Here is a 22,420-nt window from a genome sequence, read left to right on the forward strand (position 1 = left end):
AAACTATGCTCTAAGTGTCTATAAATTCTAAGTGTCATCATGTTATAACACTTAGCACCTACCATTACCAGGTATTTCACAGCTATACCATTTTCACTTGTGCTCAGATTAAGCCTGTTTTGTGAATATTAAGTTTGCGATGGAATAGAAATGAAAAAAGTTAATGGTGAAAGATTCATAATCAATTTATCAATTTAATAAGAAACTGTAGGTTATGAGTGAGAAGAATATGAGAACAACAATGTAATGAAGGTTACCAGGGCTCAGTGTCTTTGAAAGAGGATGTTCGAGAACTACTGGGCTTTGGCTAAGGAAGGGCATTGGAGGCAACATACAGTCGCTTTCTGAAGGAGGCAGCAGGAGCTGCAGAGGCTGAGTGAAGATAAAGGACAGCTGTATGGAGGACACCTGTCTCTGTCTGGCTCTTCATCCCTACCCTCAAGAACTACCTTAGCAATTTGCTCTCCCATCTCTCTGGTTCAGGACCACCCTTTCCCATATGATGTCTCTAGCCATCCTTAACTGGAATTTAGGCAAAAGACAGTAGGGTATTGAGAGGTGAGGAGAGCCACTTTACCCTGAGCTATGCCACTCAGAAGAAACCCTGTCGGTCAAAAACCTCCATATGTCACAACAATATGTAAAAGATTCAAATTATAGCAAAAATGATACAAACAATAATGAGAATTAATATTTATTGAGCATCTATTTTATGCCAGACATTGTTCCCAGCATTTTACATGGATTAACTCATTTAATTTTCACAATAACACTAAGGTAGGTAATGTAATTGATGGCAGTGGTGGCCCATCTGGAGTGGCTGCTGAGAAGACGCCGGCTGCAGCAGGCAGGGCACAGCCAGGGCTGCACACTCAATGGAGCTGTTGGGAGCTGGGAACAGGCAGAAGCCCCATCTGCTTCTGAGTGTGAGGGGTAGGAATCCTGCCCTCCTGGGCACAGCTGCAGCCACCCAGCTGTGGGTTCAGACCCAGGCATCCCTGTACTCTTAGAGGCCCAGGAAGCCCCCCTACCCCCACAGGCTCAAAAATGCCTGCTCCTGCTGCCCAGCCTCTCCCGACTCCCAGCCCCCACTCCAATTTCAGAGCAAAGTTAAGTGCAAGCTGGGGCACTGTCACAACCCAGCTGGGTATGCCCATGCTCAGGGTAGCACTGACACAACAGCCCCCTCCAGACTCTGTGCACCGAGGAGCATCAGAGCGGGGCCAAGGGGGAGCTGAGAGTGGCTCAGTATGGGCTGCAGGCACCCCTCGGCATGAACAGCCTGGGTGCCAGGGCAGCAGGTTGATGGCGGTGGGAGGCAGACAGACTCCTGGACAGAAAGGGGCAGTTCCCAGTGAAGCCCCACCTTTAGGCCTGGGATGGCCTGAAGCCTGGGGGCCAGGCTGCTAGTTCCACAGACTGGAGTGAGAACTTATGCTGCTTTCTCTGGGCCTGCCCACAGCTGTTGATAGACCAATTAGCACTCACTTCCTCTTCTCTGAAGCCCATAAAACTCCCTGGACTCAGCCAGACTGGGCAGAGGTTGGAACAACTGGCCTACAGAGAGGAGCTACCCACTGTGGGTCTTCTCTCTCCTGAGAGCTGCATGCTTGACAGGACAACCTGCCTGCAGAGAGGAGCTACCCACTTCAGGTCTCCTGGGAGCTGTACCGTCGCTCAATAAAGTTCCTCTCTACCTTGCTCACCCTCCAGTTGTCCCTGTACCTCATTCTTCCAGGACACAGGACAAGAACTTGGGACCCACTAAATGGTGGGACTGAAAGAGCTATAACACAAACAGGGCTGAAACACACCCCTTGCTTGCCATGTTGCAGACGAGAAGAGGGAGAGAAGAGAGAAGAAGAGAGGAACTGCAGCCCTTCAGGGACCCCAGACCTGGGAGCTCTCCAAGCCAGGGATGTGACACCCTCTTTGGGGCTCTGTAGTTGCTGGTGTCTCCAAGCTTCCAGGCACCACCACATTCCTGGGTGCCAGCAGTGGAAGCCACCTGTGGTACACCTGGTCCAGCCACAGCCTCACAGGGAGCTAGCACTTGTGTCAGCATCTGGAGCTGCCTGCCCTGCTGCAGCTGGCATGACTGGCTGTGCACAATGGGCAGCTCCCTTGTTCACATACCCCTTGCCTTTTTGTGCCTGGCTCACCCTTAGCAGGCATAAGATCTGGGCCAGTAGCATGAGCCCAGCGCAGCCTGCCCAGGCTGAGTGGGCGGAACGAGCCCACTGGGCCCAAGCAAAACTCAGGCAAAGGCACCATTAGCCACAAAGGTTTCTGGCTGGCAAAGCAACACCCCAAGGATCCTGTGACATTTTCCCCATTTTGCAAGTGAAGCAGATGAGGCACAGAATTTTTAAGCAATGAATACACAGCCTCACAGCTAAAAACTGTAGGAAATATAGAAAGAAAACAACTAAGAGTGGGCTATGAAGCAACCAGGAAAGAAGGGGATACTGAATTGTCAGCTTGACAAAATGGGACTCTATACAGTTTCCATTTGCCTTTAGTTAGAACTACAAGAGTTCATACACACACTCAATGTAAATAGATGTGTGAACTCCCACAGCCTTTACCTGACCACTTGTGTATGGTATTTGCGGAAATGCCTGGTGTTATTTTTTTTTCTTCAAGAAAGATACCGCCTTTGAGGCTTCCAAACTAGTCTTCATAATGTTGAAAGTTGCTAGGGGCTCATCAGGACACTAATGCACAACCCAAGAAACTTTATCATCAGATGACTAAACTTCGCCCTGCTTATTTGAGACACATCAGTCTCCTACTTTATTTTGGGAAATACAGCAAAATGGCTGGTAGACAGATGGTATTTTGTAGACCAACAAATTTAATCCATGCATCCACAGTCACTGGGAAGAAAACGTCATCAAAACCCCAAAGCCCAGTGAAATACCCATTCCAGAAACAGGGCCAACATCAACCAGCTGAGTTAAATATTGATCATTACATGGTGGTTTCTCCACAGAGCTGTTAAAGGAACTTAAAAAGTTGCTCAAAGGTGAGAGGAGAAGCAAGAAAGAGACAGAGGGCTAGCTATTACTAACGAACTTGAAGTACTTATTTAAAAGAGAGAGAACTTTCAGCCTGACATTTAGACATTGCTTATGTGATGTGCACAGTCGTATTAAAGCCCTGACCTAAATTTAGTAGTTTAAAAAGAACTCAGTTTCTACTTCCACCCTTTTCCAAATGCCAGCTGAGAACTCATTTCTCAGACCCTTTTCATCCATAGGAAATCCCTGAGAACTTTACAAAAAATTTAAGAACAAAAAGGTCAGAAAGTTAAAACACAGTATGCAGTCTCTCTCCTTCCTAAAATGGCCATTTGGTTAAAATCCATTATAATGAAAGAGTTAAAATTCTGCACAGTTTAAGAACAACCAGTTGACCTTTAAATGTGCTGGTTTGAATCCAATCACCTTTCAACAAGCATGAAATCTGGCACAAGGTGTACTAACGCACACCAATTATTTTCATAGTGTACATGACTGATCTCACAGCGTCCTGTTTGGAAAAAAAGAATAGTGTCCATTTTCCAAAAGCCGAACTTAGAGGCTGAGTGTCTCTGTTGGTGGGCGGGATTTTCCTTTGGTAACTGTCTCCAAAAGTGCCTTTGGAGGAGGCTTTTCCTTGAAAAAGCACAGCATAATACCTTAAGGAAAATAACTTTTTCCCTTTGTTTAAATTCTGTTAAATGAAATAGTTTCCTCCAACTTTTAATACGTCAAAGGTAAAAATAGCTGGGAAATAATTAATTACTATCCTTAGTTAAGAACTTTCAAGCCATATATGTAGGAGAAAAAATAATCCACTGCCAGTGAAAGAGTGAAATACTGAATCCTACTTGGAATAAATGGATTTAAAACCCAGAGATTCAAAACCAATCGTTGAGAGACTTTCTACTACCTAAAATGATTATTTTCTTTTTAAAAAGTAATTCCCATGAGATTCTCCGAAATGATAAGATCCTCTGATATCTTCAAAATATAGTTCAAATTACAACACACCTTCACAGGATTTTTAAGAACACACCGGATGGCTGTTTTTGTGCAATGTACAGACATAGGTGCCCTGATATGCGGACTACACCATACAGCCAGATACACTCTGATCAACTGCCAGACTGTGTTCCTTCTCACCTCCTTTCTCCTCTACCTCTATGGTTCCCCCTGTACCCCAACCCACCCCATTTCCATCACAGTGGAATGCTCTCCCATGTCAGACAGTAACATGGACTACTAATCCCACACCTGGACCATATTCAAGCCAGAGTCGGATTTTCCTTTGTTGAATCCTTTGCCTGAGGAGTGAGACTTCTGAGATTCCCTCCCCAAATCCTTCTCTCAGCTCCTCACTTTGGTGGGAGATTTCTGTTGGCCATGCCCATGTTTGTCAGCCCCTCCCTGCCACAATATTTGATTTTCCTCCTCATTCACTCTCTTTATCTTGTGAGTCCAGAAAAGAGAAAGGTCAGGATCTCACAGCAATGTAGGTAGTGGCCCGTGGCTTGTGGCCCCGGGCCAGCACTCAGACCTTCACCCACCCAGCCACTTCTGCTTTGGCATTGAGGAGGGAAGGGCTTGATTCAGGAAAAGAAGGCACTGCCTAGGTTGGGTACTATTCACAGACCATGTTAGGAAGACACCTGCTGGCCCACGGCCCTGGCCCAGGAGGCCCCCTTGGAGATTCCCATCAGGAAAGTCTGGTTATGTGCATAGTCCTGAAGATTCCCCCAAAATCAAAGGCTTTCTCCCAGAGCCCTGGAAGAGCAAGGTCATTCCACAGACATGCCAGGAAAGACAGGCAGCCAGAGTCTCCGTGGGTCTCCCTCGCTGCCCCTGTCCTAATCTGCACTCATTCCTAAGCAGACCTCCGTCACCAGCTTCTTCTAAACAACACTAATTCTGTTCCTCTTTCCCTACTCCAGGACTGAGAAGACGTCAAGGTCCAGACACTCGTCATTAACACCTACTCACAACCGATTCCCCCATCCCCTTTGGCCTCACCAAGATTTGGCGAGCAGGAGAAATAAATGTCACTTTGCTACCACCTTCTGCTCAACCTCCAACAGAAAAACCCACATTGCCCAAGTACAAAGCACGAAATACTGCTGGCCTACCCTGACTTTTCAGCTATTTTCCTTGCATATAGTAAATGACTCCCCAGGCGACATCATCTTAAAGTCTGAGACACAAAAAAGGACCCAAAGTCCTATATGCTTGAAGAATTGCATGGCAATATATTTAGTTAACATTTTCTATTTTATTAGAAAAAATAGACAATTCAGTTGTCAATGTGATCGTTTCAGGCTTCCCAGCCTCTCCTTTCTGACATCATCCTATATACCACAATCTCCACCAGAAAAGCAGTATGGTATTGGGAAAAAGAGATCTAAAGGCAGAAGGCTAGGGCTTCACTCTCAGCATTGTTAACTGAGTGACTTGGCTAAGTCACTGAAATTCACTGAAACCGCAGTTTCCCCTTCTGTCAAAGGGGGATAACAGTATCAGCCTCACAGGGTGCTGTGAAGGAAGCAAATGAGAAAATGAAAGTGAGCATCCTTTTAAATTATAAACAGAGAATAAGGGAGAGGGGAGGGGAAAAGGGAGAGGAGGAAGAAAGGAAACAATCTGCCCTCCCTCACCCCTTCACACTAGGTAAAATAAAATGTTTAGACAGAAAAACATAAAGAAAAGGATCCAAATAAAATATTCTTAGGAACTGTCAAAGGGAGAAGATACTGGAATCTCCAAATCTGGCCAAGAGCTCAGCCTGAGCAGCATGTTTTGAACTCCTGAGTCCATGGAACCCTGCACTAAAGCTTTGGGACTCTGACCTGCAGAAAAAAAAAAAAACAAAATGCTTCCCTCAGTTCATTCCCTGTAGTTTAAAAACAAGAGCAACTGAAGGGCAAGCTTCAGGGGCAAGGGGAGACAAACACCTCAGACCATTAACTTACTTTATCCCCATTGGAAATCAACTTCGGGAGAACATTTCAGCTTTGTATGTTCTTCTTGGTCTCACTCAAATGGGAAGTTCTGCTCGAGGCCAGAAATAGAAAACAGGAAGTCAACAGAACTGATTTTCCTAACTGCCCAAATGCAAATCACCACACTCCGTTCTGGATGAGAATTAGAGTAAAATGTAAACTTCTTCTTAAAAAGAAGTTCACATGCTAACTATGTACAGAAAACATCCTACTCCAGGGAAGAAAGAAAGAAAGAAAGAAAAGATCCATCAGCTTCCTTCCTTAATAAAGAAGGATTGACAGAGCTGGGCCGACAGTGAAGTAAAGGTCACCGAGGGTGTGCTCATCAGAACCACACTGCCACTAAAAATAATGAAGTGTCCCACTTTGATGCTGACACTATTCTCCAAGCTGGTTCCTCTAAAGGTGCTTTTCTTCAAGGGAAGCAGATACTAAAGTGACAACTTTCTCATTACCATTCAGACTATTTTCTTAGAGTCCCATGTTTGAAACTTTCAAGTTGAAACTCCAAGCTCCACCCCCTGCATACAGACTTCTTAGTCAGTTTCTATCACATACCATCATATCTACCTTATTTCCATCAGTCATAAATTCTGCTCATTCTTCTATCACAGCTCCTCTGACATTTGCCAGACCTCACCATTTCCTCAGCCATTTCTGGTCTGAATCATCAGCTCCCCATGCCTGCTGCCTGCTCTCTTCTATAAACATACCAGATGAATCTTTCCAGCATGCTGCTTCCCCTGCCCCCAAGTCTGCCACAGCTCCCTACTACCTACTGATCACATCTGAGTTGCCTCAGCCAGTGGTCTTGCCATATCTACCTAGCTTAGGCTGAGTGTTACAGGAGAAAGTGCACTAGCCCGGGCACCAGATGGATCAGGTAAGACTCTAGCTCAGGTAAGCTTTATCACATCATATAGCGGCTGCGCGGATTGAGGAAAATTATGAAACTTCAGTTTTCTCATTTGCAGAATGAATATAATAACACCTACCTAAACAGTTACTAAGGATTAAATAGGATAATATGCACAAAGTGATCCTAGAGAGTTTCAGTAAGAAGAATGAATGCTTATGAAGTGCTTATCACATTCCAGCTTCTGTTCTGGGTGCTGTGCATGTGTTTATCAGGTATTATTATTAACCTCATTTTGCAGAAGAGGACCTTGAGGCAAGAGAGAGTAAGTAAAGTCACATAACAAATCCACAGAAGAGCTAGCCTTTGAACTCCAACAGCCTGACTCCACTGCCTGCATATGTAACTCCATGCTCTACTGCCTCCCATTTCCCCTTCCCTCCAACTTTCACTGGCTAACACAGCCCACAGTTCCACCTCAGTCCTTCTCATCCTTCCAGCCCTCCCTCCACATTCCAACTACCTGTGACAAATGCTATGCTGCATTTTCTCTCCAATCTCACCTGACATCTTGAAGGGAGCAGTTCAGTTACAGCATTCTCTCTGTACCCCCCTATACCATCTCTCTACTCTTTATTTTGCCCTCACATACACGTAAGTTTGTCATTGTTCTTCAGTTCTTTGGGTAATCTCTTCCTAGAAACTGCATCTAAAATATAGACCACATCCCCAAATTCCATCATGTCCAAAAAGAAGCATGTTATTTCCATCAACACCCCAGCTGCCATTACCAAGCCAACTCGCCTGACTTCTGTTCACTTACCTAGGAGATCACAGTCTAATGAGATCAATGTTTATATAGAAAATGTAAATAGGTTGTGATAAGTACTAAATGCATGCTGCTAATGGCATCATCACCTCTGGCTCTTCTCAGTCCTGCATTTCCCACGTTGTGTCATGCACCAAAGCTGCCACACTGCCCCTTCCTCTTTATCTCTGGTGCCACCTGTGATTTAGTTGCACCCTACCTTGTTTCTGAACTATTGCAGCCCCTCCCAACTTATCTCACTGCCTCATTCACCTGCCTTTCAAAACCAGCCCACCTCCTGCTGCCCAATAACCTGATGTTGTCACTCTCATATTTAAAACCCATAAATGCGGCCGAGCATGGTGGCTCACGCCTGTAATCCCAGTACTTTGGGAGGCCGAGGTGGGCGGATCACAAGGTCAAGAGATCGAGACCATCCTGGCCAACATGGTGAAGCCCCGTCTCTACTAAAAATACAAAAATTAGCTGGGCATGGTGGCACACGCCTGTAGTCCCAGCTATTTGGCAGGCCGAGGCAGGAGAATTGCTGGAACCCAGAGGCAGAGCTTGCAGTGAGCCGAGATTGCACCACTGCACTCCAGACTGGTGACAGAGCGAGACTCTGTCAAAAAAACAAAACAAAACAAAAAACACATCAATGCTGATGAACCAAGTACAAAGCCCTGAGCTTGGCCAGGCAACATCGCCTGGAAACTTGACTTTTAATCCTTACTTTGCTCTATTCCCCCAACATACACTCACTTCATACACCACAGCTAAAAGAGACTTCCCACAATTTTCTAAAAATGACTCACATTTCTCTTTCCTGTTTTTCCCTTTGCCCACCCTGCCCTCTCTCCCTCTGCCTTCATTTTTTTTATTAACCTCTGGAACTCAGGTGCTCCTGCTCCAAGGTTTAGGTCAAAAGTTACCTCCTCCATGAAGCTTTCTCTCATTCTCCCACAATGTGTGAAAACCCCATTCTCAGATTTGCTTAGTTGTGCATTTGTATATTCTACCTTGCACTACAGTCATTTGTATATTTGTCTTATGGTTTCTGTGCTTTAGGAAAGGTACATTGTCTTAATCATCTTTGTTCAATACAGTGCCTAGCAGAGTGCCTCAAGTATAATATGTGCTCAATAAATAATAGATGCATTTTTCCATGCATATTTTCTACTCTATCCAAGTGGAAAATATATCCATGTGATATAGTGGAAAATATCTCATGAAGAGAGATACAGTGAGGAAAATATCTCATGAAGACCAAAAGCAGAAATCCAAGCTTTTTCTTTTCATTACTATCATCTGTGATTATTTATTTTATGTGTCAACTTGGTTGGGCTTAGGGTTGCTCAGATAGCTGGTAAAATATTATTTCTGGATGTGTCTGTCAGGGTGTTTCTGAGAGAAATTAGCATTTGAATCAGTAGACTAAATAAAGAAAATCTGCCCTCACAAATGTGAGCCAGCATCATCCAATTTATTGAGAGTTTAGATACGACAATAAGGCAGAAAAAGGTGAACTCTCTTTCCTTGAGCTGGGACATCCATCTTCTCCTGCTCTGACATTGGAGTTCCTCGTTCTCGGGCCTTCAGATTCTCCCCTGAAGTTTCTCAGGCCTTTGGCATCAGACTGGAAGTTACGCCATTGGGTCCCCTGGTTCTCAGACCTTTGGACTCAGACTGAATTATACCACTGGCTTTCCTGGTTCTCCAGCTTCAAGATGACGTATTGTGAGCCTTTTCAGCCTCCATAATTGCATGAGCCAATTTCCACAATAAATCTCCTCTTATGTATCTATATATTTCCTATTGGTTTTGTTTCTCTACAGAATCCTAATAGATCATCTAATTGTTTATCTAACAAGTCTTTTCCTCCCTAGATAATATGTTAGGCACTAGGGACACAAAAATAAAAACACAGACATCTGCACTCAATAAACTTACATTCAATATCAGAGAGATTGGCACAGAATACAAATAAAATGAGATAAATGCAAAATAATATGAATTGCAAAATTACAGCAATTCACCACCAACTAGGTGTGTGACCTTGGGAAAATCACACTGTGAGCTAAATATTAGCAAGTTTAAAATGCAAAATCAGAGGCAGTCTATGAATTAGACTTTGCTAATGGCCTCCTTTGCTGATGGATGGCACATTGCTGTTAGAAAGTGCTTATTTTTGCAAAGGTCCATTACTGATGCTTTAATTCTAAGGAAATTATGCAGGCAGCAACTAAAGAAAGGTTTAAAAAAACAGCAGCTAAAATTGATACTTAGACAATAAAAAACTAATTATAAGTGATTTATCAGCACCACTAGATAAATACATCGGTGAAATTTAAGGCCATGAAATGCAGGACAAGCCTCGCAGGAAGCAACGTCCTGGTGGCTGAGATGCTGTCCTCGGGGATCCCACCTTCCACCACTAGTATTCATCATATCTGACTGGAAATGTGTGCATGTGAGTCAGCCTCCCCTCTATGATGTGAGTAGGGACCTATTTTTGCTCATCTCTGTATCCTCTACACACGATGCTTGGCACATAGCAAGTATTCAATAAATGTTTATGAATGAAGCAATCAGTCATTGTCACCAAGAATTTACTGGGAATTTCACATGCTAAATCTAGAACAAATGATGTGGTTCCTATCATCAAATAAAATCTGTGAAAACCCTAAGACGTAAACTGCAAACCATGACTTGGTATTAGAGAGGGGTCATTATCAAATGAAAACAACTCAGCCGCCAAGAAGTCATTTCAAAATAACAAATTCTCTTTCTATTATTTCTCAAATGCTGTGAAAAGGAATCTCAGTCTGCAGCAACAATTCACAAAGTCCCTTCCTTTCATGTGGTCATGTCACATCACACAAGCCCTGTCACGCGCCTCTCTCCTTCATACCCTCCCACCAAAACTGATCTCCCAGACCTAGTCCTCAAACCTGTGCCCTTCTAACCCTCTACCTTTTCCAGTGATTCTGCATCACAAAGCCCAAAAGAACGGCTCTGGTAAGATCTCAGTGTCTGAAATATCGGGAAGTAAAAGAAAATAAATAGGCAAAACTAGAACAATTCTTTGTAGGCAGTAAAACAACATCACAGATCTACCATATATTATAAATGTTGGCCTGATGGCATATAAAAAAAAAAGGTGCCAAAAAAAATCAAAAATGGTAAAAAGAAACAAAAGTGTTTAAATGTTTTAAGCAGCTACAATGTTTGGGAGATTTGTGATGCTCAATCACAAAATATTTATTAAGAACCTACTCTAAGAATTTGTTTTGAAAGAGATACTCTGTCAGGGTTACCCAAGACCCCTGCCGCCTACATTTGGACATCACTAGAAGGACCCATGGGACTCAGTGTATGGCAGTACTTAAAGCTAAGATTTATTCTAGTGATATAATAAGGATACACAGCCAGATCATAAGGGAGAGCCACAGGCAGAGTCTGAATGGTTTTATGTGCAGACTTCCTTATGCTTCTGCCTACCACGGGGGATCATATAGAGTACAGCAAGGAAAATGCAGCAACTTGTATATGACGTTTCAGCCCACAGAAGCTTCTTTTTAGAAACTCGGTGCCCAAGGTTTTTCATGGGGCTGATCACATAGGCACCCTCTGCCTAGCACATCAAAATATTCCAGACTCCAAGCAGGGGAGCAGGTGTTCAAGCATAAACTGTGTTGTTTGCACAAAAGTCTAGGCACAGTGAACCACACTTATCAATTGACTGCTGACTGAGAGCCCTCCAAGGGCCCAGTTCCCAGTTACCAACCAAATGCTAACCTGGCAAGCAGGTCTTTCTAAGGGTAGCAGTGTCAAGCCTTTGTAGCCTGCACAGATACAAAGGCCCAGTTTTTGTTTCAAGGCAACTAACACAGACAGAAATAAGATTTATACATAAAAATATGCATTGCATACAGTAGCATCCTAGATAACACTAAAGCAAAAATTCCCAAAATGTCCTTGAGCACTTTTATCAGCATCATCATGATGCTGGTCAACCTAGTAGCTACAGCCCAAAGCATCCTGAGCAATAGAAGAATGGGGCATCAGTAAGAGCCACAGGCTGAGGGGAGATTACAGAAGACCTTGAATACCATAATGAGACATTTGAATTTGATTTCATAGTCTTAGAAAGCCACTGAAGGTTTTATTTTTTCTTCACCAGATGACAAGATCAAAATAGCATTGTTTGAAGGTGAATCTGATTACCTATGTAGAATATATTGAAGGAGGCTGCGACCAGAGGCCAAGAAACCAGAAGCTCAAAAGGAAAGAAAATGATCCTATAACGTAGGGACCACTCATTAGGAATTAGACTCTGCTCAGGGTGCTTCCCGTGAATCCTGTCAGCCTTCTAAGGCAGTTGCTATTGTTCCCATTTTGTAGCTTGCCAGTGTCATGCAAGTCAGGGCAATAGGAAAGGAGCAGGGAATAGAAAAGGAAATAGATAAAGAACTGAGAATAGAAGAAGGAGTGGTGGGCCAGTGCCCGAGGCAAGGGAGAAGAAGTCATCACAGGTAACTCCTGAGCATAACTTGTTCTTCTCTTCCTTTGGGACTTTTATTCTAAGAAGACAGGGAGAAAGTCATCTTCCAAAAATGGTGGACCGTAAAAAGAGAACTAAAAGCAGAAATAGTCAAAATTTTCTAAATGAGGTAAGAGAGGTGAAGAAGGAATAGGATGTTCCACCTTCTTCCTGACTCAGACAGTAAGGAGTGGGTAAACTGGTAGCATTCTTTTATCTTCACTATCTCAGATAAATTTACGCTATTCAAGTAGTTTCTTCTTGATTGTTTCCCTGACATGATGCAACCCCAAAATCACTTAATAACTGAGCTACTCTTGAGACTAATTCTTAAGGTGTCTAAAATGAACACCCAGAAGCATCACAGTCTCATTAGGACACATTTATTAATCACTTGATGCCATAAAAGGTGTTAGTGATGCGACAGTGAGACACTGACCCCAAGGGCTTTAAAGGACACAACACAGAAATCTGCTCGATTGATAAATATCCATCTTAGTTCTTACTTTATAAAACCCAGAACTAAGTAACAAGACAAGACATGCCACTATTTAAGGGGAATTAATCTGTTGCCTCAATTGGCATTTAAGCAGGAGGCCAAAGACCATTAGAACAAATTGAAATTAATTAATGTAGCAACATAACTCAATACTAGGATGCTGATCTTATCTTGTTGAAAATCACTCCAAGATCTTTATTAGTCCTTAACGTAACTTCCAAATGAGCTGCCTGTATCTTTCTTATTCAGAATCCCTATTAGCCAATTGAAGTGCTGGGCAGTGTGGCCAGGAAACAAGAAGGAAGAACCTGAACAAAATCCTTAAAATAGACCTCACCCCAAAGGCTTATGGAATGTCCCCCGTGATGGGGGAGAATTCATTCTGATTTTGGTAACCAGCTCAGTTACAGCTTGCTTGAGAATTCTTTTCCCCCACGAGGTAATGCCAGGAAAAAGTTATATGAAAGGATTTGCTCTTTCTCAGGGTAATTTATGTATTTCTTTACATTTCAGCCTGCCTTGTACTTCATGCAGGTTGAACAGAAATGTTTTCTGAGCATGTATTGTTACAGCCCTCTGAGATGGTATAAAAGAATGAAAGAAGACACGACCTGCTTTCCAGGATTTTCACAAAAAAGATGGGATGAACACAGGTAAAAGCAAGATGAACACACACAGGTGACTGTTTATGAACAGCAACTAAATGCATAGGTTATGGGGTGTTGAAGAGCCTAGGTTTAAATCCTGTCTCCACTAGTTACCACTTGGAGCAAGTTGTATACTCTTTATAAGCCTCAGTTTCCCCTTCTGAGAAACTGGGTTGATAGTACCCACCTCATAAGGTCCTTGTCAAGGGTGGTAAGATAATAAACATAAAATGCTTGGCACATAAAAGGAGTTCAACAAATGTTAGCTACTTTATCATTTTTGTTTGTACTACTATTACTACCACTCCTAATGCCTTGCTACTCTCATCTATATTTACCCCATACCTTAAAGACAGGGAGGCTCCCAAGCTGCATGCAGTGGTCCAAGTCAGATAGACCATAATGCATCTCAGGCAGGGAGACCAGGAGGCTCAGGGTCTGTCAAAAATGGCAGGGAAGAGCATTTCCAATGGAGGAGATGGCTGTGGAGAGGAGAGGAGTAAGCAGAGCCTGGATAAAGTAAATAAGTACATTTGCTCTAAATGGCTTTCTGACCGAGAAAGGGCACATGTCCACAGATCATATTGAGAGGTGACAGCATGCTGGCAGCCCTCGCAGCCTTCGCTCACTCTCGGTGCCTCCTGGGCCTTGGTGCCCACTCTGGCCATGCTTGAGGAGCCCTTCAGCCTGCTGCTGCACTGTGGGAGCCCCTTTCTGGGCTGGCCAAGGCCGGAGCCAGCTCCCTCAGCTTGCAGGGAGGTGTGAAGGGAGAGGCAGGGGCGGGAACCAGGGCTGCCCGTGGGACTTGCGGGCCAGCGCGAGTTCCGGGTGGGCGTGGGCTCAGTGGGCCCTGCACTCAGATTGGCCAGCCGGCCAGCCCCGTGAAGTGAGGGGTTTAGCACCTGGGCCAGCAGCTGCTGTGCTCGATTTCTCGCCAGGTCTTAGCTGCCTCCCCGCGGGGCAGGGCTCGGGACCTGCAGCCCGCCATGCCTGAGCCTCCCACCCCCTCCCCACCGTGGCCTCCTGCACAGCCGGAGCCTACCCAACAAGTGCCACTCTCTGCTCCATGGCACCCAGTCCCATCCACCACCCAAGGGCTGAGGAGTGCAGGCGCACAGCGGGGGACTGGCAGGCAGCTCCACCTGCGGCCCCAGTGCGGGATCAACTGGGTGAAGCCAGCTGGGTTCCTGAGTCTGGTGGGGACTTGGAGAATCTTTATGTCTAGCTAAGGGATTGTAAATACACCAATTGGCACTCTGTATCTAGCTCAAGGTTTGTAAACATACCAATCAGCACCCTGTGTCTAGCTCAGGGTTTGTGGATGCACCAATCTGCACTCTGTATCTAGTTACTCTGGGGGGGACTTGGAGAACTTTTATGTCTAGCTAAGGGATTGTAAATACACCAATCAGCACTCTGTATCTAGCTGAAGGTTTGTAAATGCACCAATCAGCACTCTGTGTCTAGCTCAGGGTTTGTAAATACACCAATGGACACTATCTAGCTAATCTAGTGGGGAGGTAGAGAACTTTTGTGTCTAGCTCAGGGATTGTAAATGCATCAATCAGCACCCTGTCAAAACAGACCAATCAGCTCTCTGTAAAACAGACCAATCGGTCTCTATAAAATAGACCAATCAGCAGGATGTGGGTGGGGCCGGATAAGAGAATAAAAGCAGGCTGCCCGAGCCCGAGCCCGCGTGGCAACCCGCTGAGGTCTCTTTCAACGCTGTGGAAGCTTTGTTCTTTGGCTCTTTGTAATAAATCTTGCTGCTGCTCACTCTTTGGTTCCGCACTGCCTTTATGAGCTGTAACACTCACTGCCAAGGTCTGCAGCTTCACTCCTGAAGCCAGCAAGACCACAAACCTACGGGGAGGAACGAACAATTCCAGACGGGCCACCTTAAGAGCTGTAACACTCACTGGGAAGGTCTGCAGCTTCACTCCTGAGCCAGCAAGACCACGAACCACTCCGAAGGAAGACACTCCAAACACATCCGAACATCAGAAGGAACAAACTCCAGACACACCGCCTTTGAGAACTGTAACACTCATGGTAAGGGTCCGCGGCTTCATTCTTGAAGACAGTGAGACCAAGAACCCACCAATTCCGGACACAATATGATTTTCAGAGCTGGAAATTGACTTAGAAATCCTTAAGTTACTTTTTTTTTTAATGCAGCTTTTGGATAGCCACAAAAATCTTATGCCGTCCTTTAATGTTATTTAAATTTTTGAAATAAGTTCAGTAACAAGAAAAAAAGAAAGATGGACACAACAGTAACTTTGAAACCATTTTCTTTAGCTCTTAAAAGATAGGTATTTTGGCCGGGCTCAGTGGCTCACACCTGTAATCCCAGCACTTTGGGAGGCCGAGTCGGGCGGATCACGAGGTCAGGAGATCGAGACCATCCTGGCTAACACGGTGAAACGCTGTCTCTGCTAAAAATACAAAAAAAAAAACAAAAACGCCCGCCGTGGGGGCGGGTGCCTGTAGTCCCGGCTACTTGGGAGGCTGAGGCAGGAGAATGGCATGAACCTGAGAGGCGGAGCTTGCAGTGAGCCGAGATCGTGCCGTTGCACTCCAGCCTGGGCGACAGTGTAAGACTCCGTCTCAAAAAAAAAAAAAGATACGTATTTCTTCCTTTGATCATGTGGCTGCAATGTGAGCGCTGAATCTGCTTGCTGACGGCCGGCTTTTCACTCCTAAGGAAATGGAGAAAACAGAGCCAGAGGCAGGCTACTCTCCATGTCAAGCTTATCTGCTGCTTTATTTTCAAATACCTTAAGACCCTTTCACCCTGACTCTGATACACCCCATAGCAGGGCAGGATCCTTCTTATTCCAAAACCATAATTTTACAGACAAAGGGACAGTGAGACTCCAGTGACTTACTCTTAGCCACACAGCTAGTTGGCAAAGAAAGAAAACAGAAATCCTGCTGATGGAGAGGAAGATTCAGAGGAAGAGGAGAAACAGGATAATGCAGGCTTATAATAATTTGCTGTGGGAAATCAAATGATGTGGGCAGCAACAAAGGGACTTAAGCAAAGAGATTTTTTAGGAAAAGAGACTTAAGCAAAAAACGGACTTCAGCAAAAAGAATTTTTAGGAAAAGCATTCTTGCTGCTGTATGCAGAGTGCAATAAATAACCCATGTCATATTCCTTATCTCTGCACCTTTTGCTGCCAGAACCTAAAATATATACCAAGAAAATATATTCAAAGGTAAAATCTGGTGGTTGTTTTTTTTCATTTGAGTAAATTTTCTATGTATAATCAGTGATTAACCCATTTTAGGAATGAAGTAGAAATGAAGGGTTTTCTCCCCAGTGGTTATAACAAACTTGAAGGCTCTATGGCTAAAAGTACAAATTCCCTTTTGTTGCTTCTTTGTTGTTGTTGTTGTTGTTTCCGAGATAGGGTCTTTGTGTTGCCCAGGCTGGAGTACAGTGGTGCCATCACGGATCACTGTAGCCTCAACCTCCCAGGCTCAATCGATCCTCTCACCTGAGCCTCCCGAGTAGCTGGCATGCAGGAACGCACCACCACACCTGGCTAATTTTTGTATTTTTAGTGGAGACAGGGTTTCGCCATGTTGCTCAGGCTGATCTTGAATTCCTGGGCTCAAGTGATCCACCCACCTCGGCCTCCCAAAGTGCTGGGATTACGGGTGTAACTGCACCCGCCTATAGTTTTTTCAAGGGCAAAAAATTACAAATTGAGCACTCATGAGCTTAGAGTCTTTTGAATGTTCTCCAAATCAAAAGTCAAGTTTTAGCCCTACTTCCCCCTAAGCAGAGAGTTCTTCCCAGCTTAGAGTTTCATTTCAAAGAACTGATGGCAAAGATTTTTCAGGTACAGTTATCATATTTGAAAGCTTCATTCCTTCCCAGCACAACTGTGTGCATATTGACCTAATACAGACCTGTGTTTTTGGTAGATTCTCAGAAAATGTTTGATGGTGACCTTGGCCTTTGGGACTTGGCCACCACCCTTAGCTTTCATAGCCTTTTCCCAGAGGGAACCAGATGAAAAAGGAACTTCAAGCCTGGAATTATTCTGTTTAGCCACTTCTCCTGTTGCTTACCAAAGGCTTTGCCAATGATAATACTGATAAAGGGCAACATAAACACATCTATATGTGAGTTGCCATCTGAAACTGAAGTTAAACACACTTGGTGCTGATCAATAAACTGTAGTGCTTTTTCAGAAGAAAAGAGGATATTCCTTTTCTCTTGGAGCCATGGAAAACAGGCAAGAGTATGAGGTAGGGGAAACTCCAGAGTTTCTATGTAGGAAGGGACTGAAGCAAGAATCTACCTAGAAGAGAAGCCTAGGGGACTTGACTTTTTTTTTTTTCTTGGTATGATTTGAATGCCCCCTTCAAAACTCATGTGGAAATTTAATTGCCAATGTAATGGTATTGGGAAGTGGGCCCTTTAACAGGTGATTAGGTCATGAGGGCAGAGCCCCACGAGTGGGTTCTTGATTAAAGGGTAAGTTCAGCCTCCATTTGCTCTCTGTTTCTAGTGCTCACTTCCACCTTCCACCCTTTCACCATGAAGGACCCTCACCAGATGCTGGTACCATGCTCTCGGACTTCCCAGCCTCCAGAACTGTAAGCCAAATAAACTTCTTTCTGTATAAATTACTGTTTGCAGTATTCTGTTATAGCAACAGAAAACAGACTAAGACAATACGTAACACGATGTTTTATATACATATTGTCAAAAGGCAAAACTATAACAAATTTAGTTTTAAGATCTAATTGGCTTCTATTTGTGATTCTAGAATTCAGCAGTATTTTATTCTATAAATAGAATGAGTGCTCCACTGGGCATGGCAGAACAATTGGTTTTTGTAAAGTGGGAACAAGGAAACAGAATAATAGAAAAAGGCAGATCGGTTAACATCAGGTTGCTTTTCTTATAAGGGTCAAAACAGTGGAGATTTCCTTATTATACTGACTCAGGTTGACTGGGCCCTTTCTAATTGGTTTCTGTGAATCTTCTGTTTTCAAAAATATCCGGTCTGTTTGGAAATGCACCTGCTTTCTTAAAATTTCAGTTTAATCATGTGGCACTTAGCGTGTGGGACTCCATTTTGCTTTGGTTTCTTGGGATCTAGAATGAGAGCTTCCATAAATTTTATTTAACAATATGCATAATGGCATGATTACCACATCAAGCAAATTAGCATATCTATCATGTTACACAGTTACCTTTGGTGTGTGCGTGTGGGTGTGTGTGTAGTAGAATTACCTAAAATCCACTCTGTTGGCAAATTCCCTTATGAAATATTATTAGCTACAGTCTTCATGCTATACATTAGATCTCTAGGCTTATTTATTCCACATAAATGAAACTTTGTACCCTTTGACCTCCATCTCCCCACTCCCCCACTTTTCCTACCCCTGGTAACCACTTTTTTCTCTATTTCTACATCTTCGAATTTTGTTTCTTTTTTTTTTTTAATTTCACATATAAGTGAGACCACGTAGTATTTTTCTTTCTGTGTCTGGCTTATTTCACATAGTATAATTTTCCTCTTGGTCCATTCATGTTGACACAAATGGCAGGATGTCCTTTTTTAAGACTGAATAATATTCCATTGTGTATGTGTGTACACACACCCACACACACACACACAGTTTCTTTATCCATTCATCTATTGACAGCCAAAGGTTGTTTCTATATCTTGGCTATTGTGAATAATGCTGTGAAACATGGGGGCACAGATATCTCTATGAGGTGATTTCATTTTCTTTGGATATACACTAAGAAACAGGATTGCTGGCTCATATAAGAATTTTATTTTTAATTTTTTTGTAGAACCTCCATATTATTTTCCACAATGGCTGCACCACTCTGTATTCCCACCAACAGTATACAAGGTTCCCTTTTATGCATATTCTGGCTAACACTTGTTACCTCTTTTGTGTTTTATAATAGTCATTCTCACAGGTGTGAGGTAATACTGTGGTGCCTGATTAGTAATATTGAGCACCTTTTTATATACTTGCTGTAGGAGGCTTTTCTTGCAGCTCTGTTTGCAAACACACTGCTTTTACAGAGATTGCATATTTATTGGGAAGCTCCTTGGATTTTTTCAGAAGAACAGCAACAGCTTCAGCTGAATGGAGCTGATGAAGATGGAGGTGTTAAGCCCCTAAATCCAAGCCATCCCCTGGCCTCTCTACTGAAGACTAAATGAATAAATGAAAGGCCAGAGGGGAAAAAATCTTGAAAAATGAGGAAAATCAAATGTTTATGAGTCTGATCTGGTATAAATATCTGAAATCTTACAGTGTTTAGACCCTGGGAGCTTCCAAACACAACCATGTGAATAGTTCAGATGCCTTTCTTGGAGTGATCCAAGCAAATCATTCCATATCCATCCTATGTACTATCTACTTTGTTCATATTCTGTGCTGGGTTTGAAAAAAATAATAAAATAAATTGCTTTTTTAAAGAAATAATACCACAAATAGTGCAAAAATCAAAGGTACACAAAAAATATAGTGAAATATAACACTACTTCCTACCCCATCACCCAACAACTGTTACATTTCTTGAATATACTTCCAAAGCTGTTCTATGTATATGCAAGTATATATGTGCATGTATTTTTATGTAAAATTTACATATGACATACATAGGAAGGTGGTTTTTCAAGCTATTTTTTACTGTGATCTACAAAAAAAATGAACTTTCTCCTCTGTTCCATTGTTGTAGCTATCTGTGCACCACTACCATAGTGCTGTAACGATTATAACTCTATAATATGTGTTCGTCAGAGCATTCATGCTTCTCATTACTATTCTGATTCAAGATGTTTCCTAGCTATTCTTGCTTTTTTCATTTTTCCATACAAACTGTAGAATTAGCTTCTTTGGGCATACAGTCCTTTCTTGCATATCTTAGCACCAATTGTTGTTTATGTGTGTAAAGTCTATTCTAGCCACATTACTCAATTCTCTTATTTTTTTTTTTTTTACTATTGTTGGCAGTGATCTTTCAGTTAATTTTCTTGGGTTTTCAAGGCACAGAGTTACATTATTTGCAAATATGATTATCTTACCTCCTCCTTTCCAACTTGTACATACCACTCTTCTTTCTCTTATCCAAAAGTTGGTTAGTACCTCAAGACCAATGTTCAATAATGTTGTGGTAATGACATCTTCGTCCCAATTTAATGTGAGTGTATGGTTTGCCCATTAAACATGACCTGGCTTTTGAGGTATAACAAATATATTTTATTAATGTGATATAAATTTAGTTCTATTTGATGAGGTGTTTTTTCACAATCAATAATGGATTTTAATTTTGTAGCAAACATTTTCAGCAACCATGAGTGTGGGCATATGGTTTTACTATTTTGATATATACTAGGATGTTAAACAATATCAATAGATTTCCTAATATTAAACTATCCTTCCTTTCCTGAAAGGAAGGATATTCTACTGTCCTCCTGGAATATGTCTGCTAGTATTCTATTGAAGATGTTTGTATCGATAGTCACAAGAGACATTAGACTTTCTTTTTATTATTTTTGTTGTTCTGTGGCAGACTGACACCAATGTAACCTCCACTTTATAAAAAGTAACTAGAGTCTTTTTTTCTAGAAGAATTTTAAAAGCATTGGAGTGATTGAGTCATTAAGGTTATGAAGAGCTCACCTGTAAAAATATCTGTGCCTGGTAGTTTAGAAGAGGGATAGCCTGACTTTCCTGTTTTTTTCTGTTGTAATTGGTCTCTGTAGATTTTCGAACTCTTCTGGGGCCAGCCTTAGAACTTTATCTTTTCTAGAAATTACATATTTTATCCATGTTTTTACATTTATTTGCTTATGGTACATATAAGTCCTATGATCTCCTTTAATTTTCTCTATCTATAATTATTTCTCAATTCTTGTTTTCTTATATCATCTATTTCTGCTTTTTCCCTTTAAAAAAAAAGATGGGTGTTGCACCATTATTCACAATAGCTAGAAGGTAGAACCATCCAAGAGCACATAACAAAATCAATTGTATAAACAGAATGTGGTATGTTATGTACAACAGAATATTATTCATACATAAAAAGGAATGAAGTTCTGATACATGCTAAGTGAAATAAGCCAGACAAAAAATGACAAATATTATATTATTCCACTTATATGAAATATCTAGAATAGGCTTCATAGCCACAAAAGGTAGACGGAAGGTTACCAGGGGCTGGGGGGTAGGGAGAATGGGGAGTCACTGCTTAGAGGACACATAGTTGCTGGGGTGATGAAAAAGTTCAGAAATCAATATTGGTGATGATTGTACAACATTTGCATATAATTAATGCCATTGATTTGTATATTTTTAAATAGCTAAAATAGCAAATTTAGGTTTATATTTTTAACCACAATTAAAAAGTTATCATTTCAAAAAAGAGCATAGCAAACAGTTTTACTTAAAAATTTTTCAAACACAACTCATAGACTTTATTTTGACATTTTTTTAATTTTCCAAATTAATTAATTTCTGTTTTTATCTTTACTAATTTCTATTCTGCCTTGTCTTTATTTTACTTAATACCTTCTGATATTGGATGCTTAATTTAATTTAATTCTTATTTGTTACAAGTATTTAAAGTTATGAACTTTCCTCTAAGTACTGCTGTAACAAGATCTCATAGTCTCTAATATACAGTGTTTTAATTCGTGTTGCTTTCCAAATATTATGCATTTTTAGTGATGACTTTCTCTTTGAGACTGAAAAATTATATAGAGAGTGTTCTTTAATTTCCAGGAGGTAAAGTTATTTTTTTTCTCTCTTTAACGTTTGAAGTTTTGCATTGGCATGAGATAATGTCTGTACTATTTCTATTTGATGGACTGCGTTGCAGTTTTCTTTGTGGCTTAACATGTAGTTAATTTTTGTAACTGCTCCATTAATACTTGAAAGAAAAGTGTAATCTGTCTTCATGGTATATAGTTTGTTGTAAAGCTATTAAAACTATCCTTGCATTTTTTCATATGATTTCTCCATAGTTAAAAGATAAGCATTAAAGTTTCC

The sequence above is a fragment of the Nomascus leucogenys genome, chromosome 18, assembly GCF_006542625.1.
Source record: "Nomascus leucogenys isolate Asia chromosome 18, Asia_NLE_v1, whole genome shotgun sequence".
Classification (NCBI taxonomy): domain Eukaryota; kingdom Metazoa; phylum Chordata; class Mammalia; order Primates; family Hylobatidae; genus Nomascus; species Nomascus leucogenys.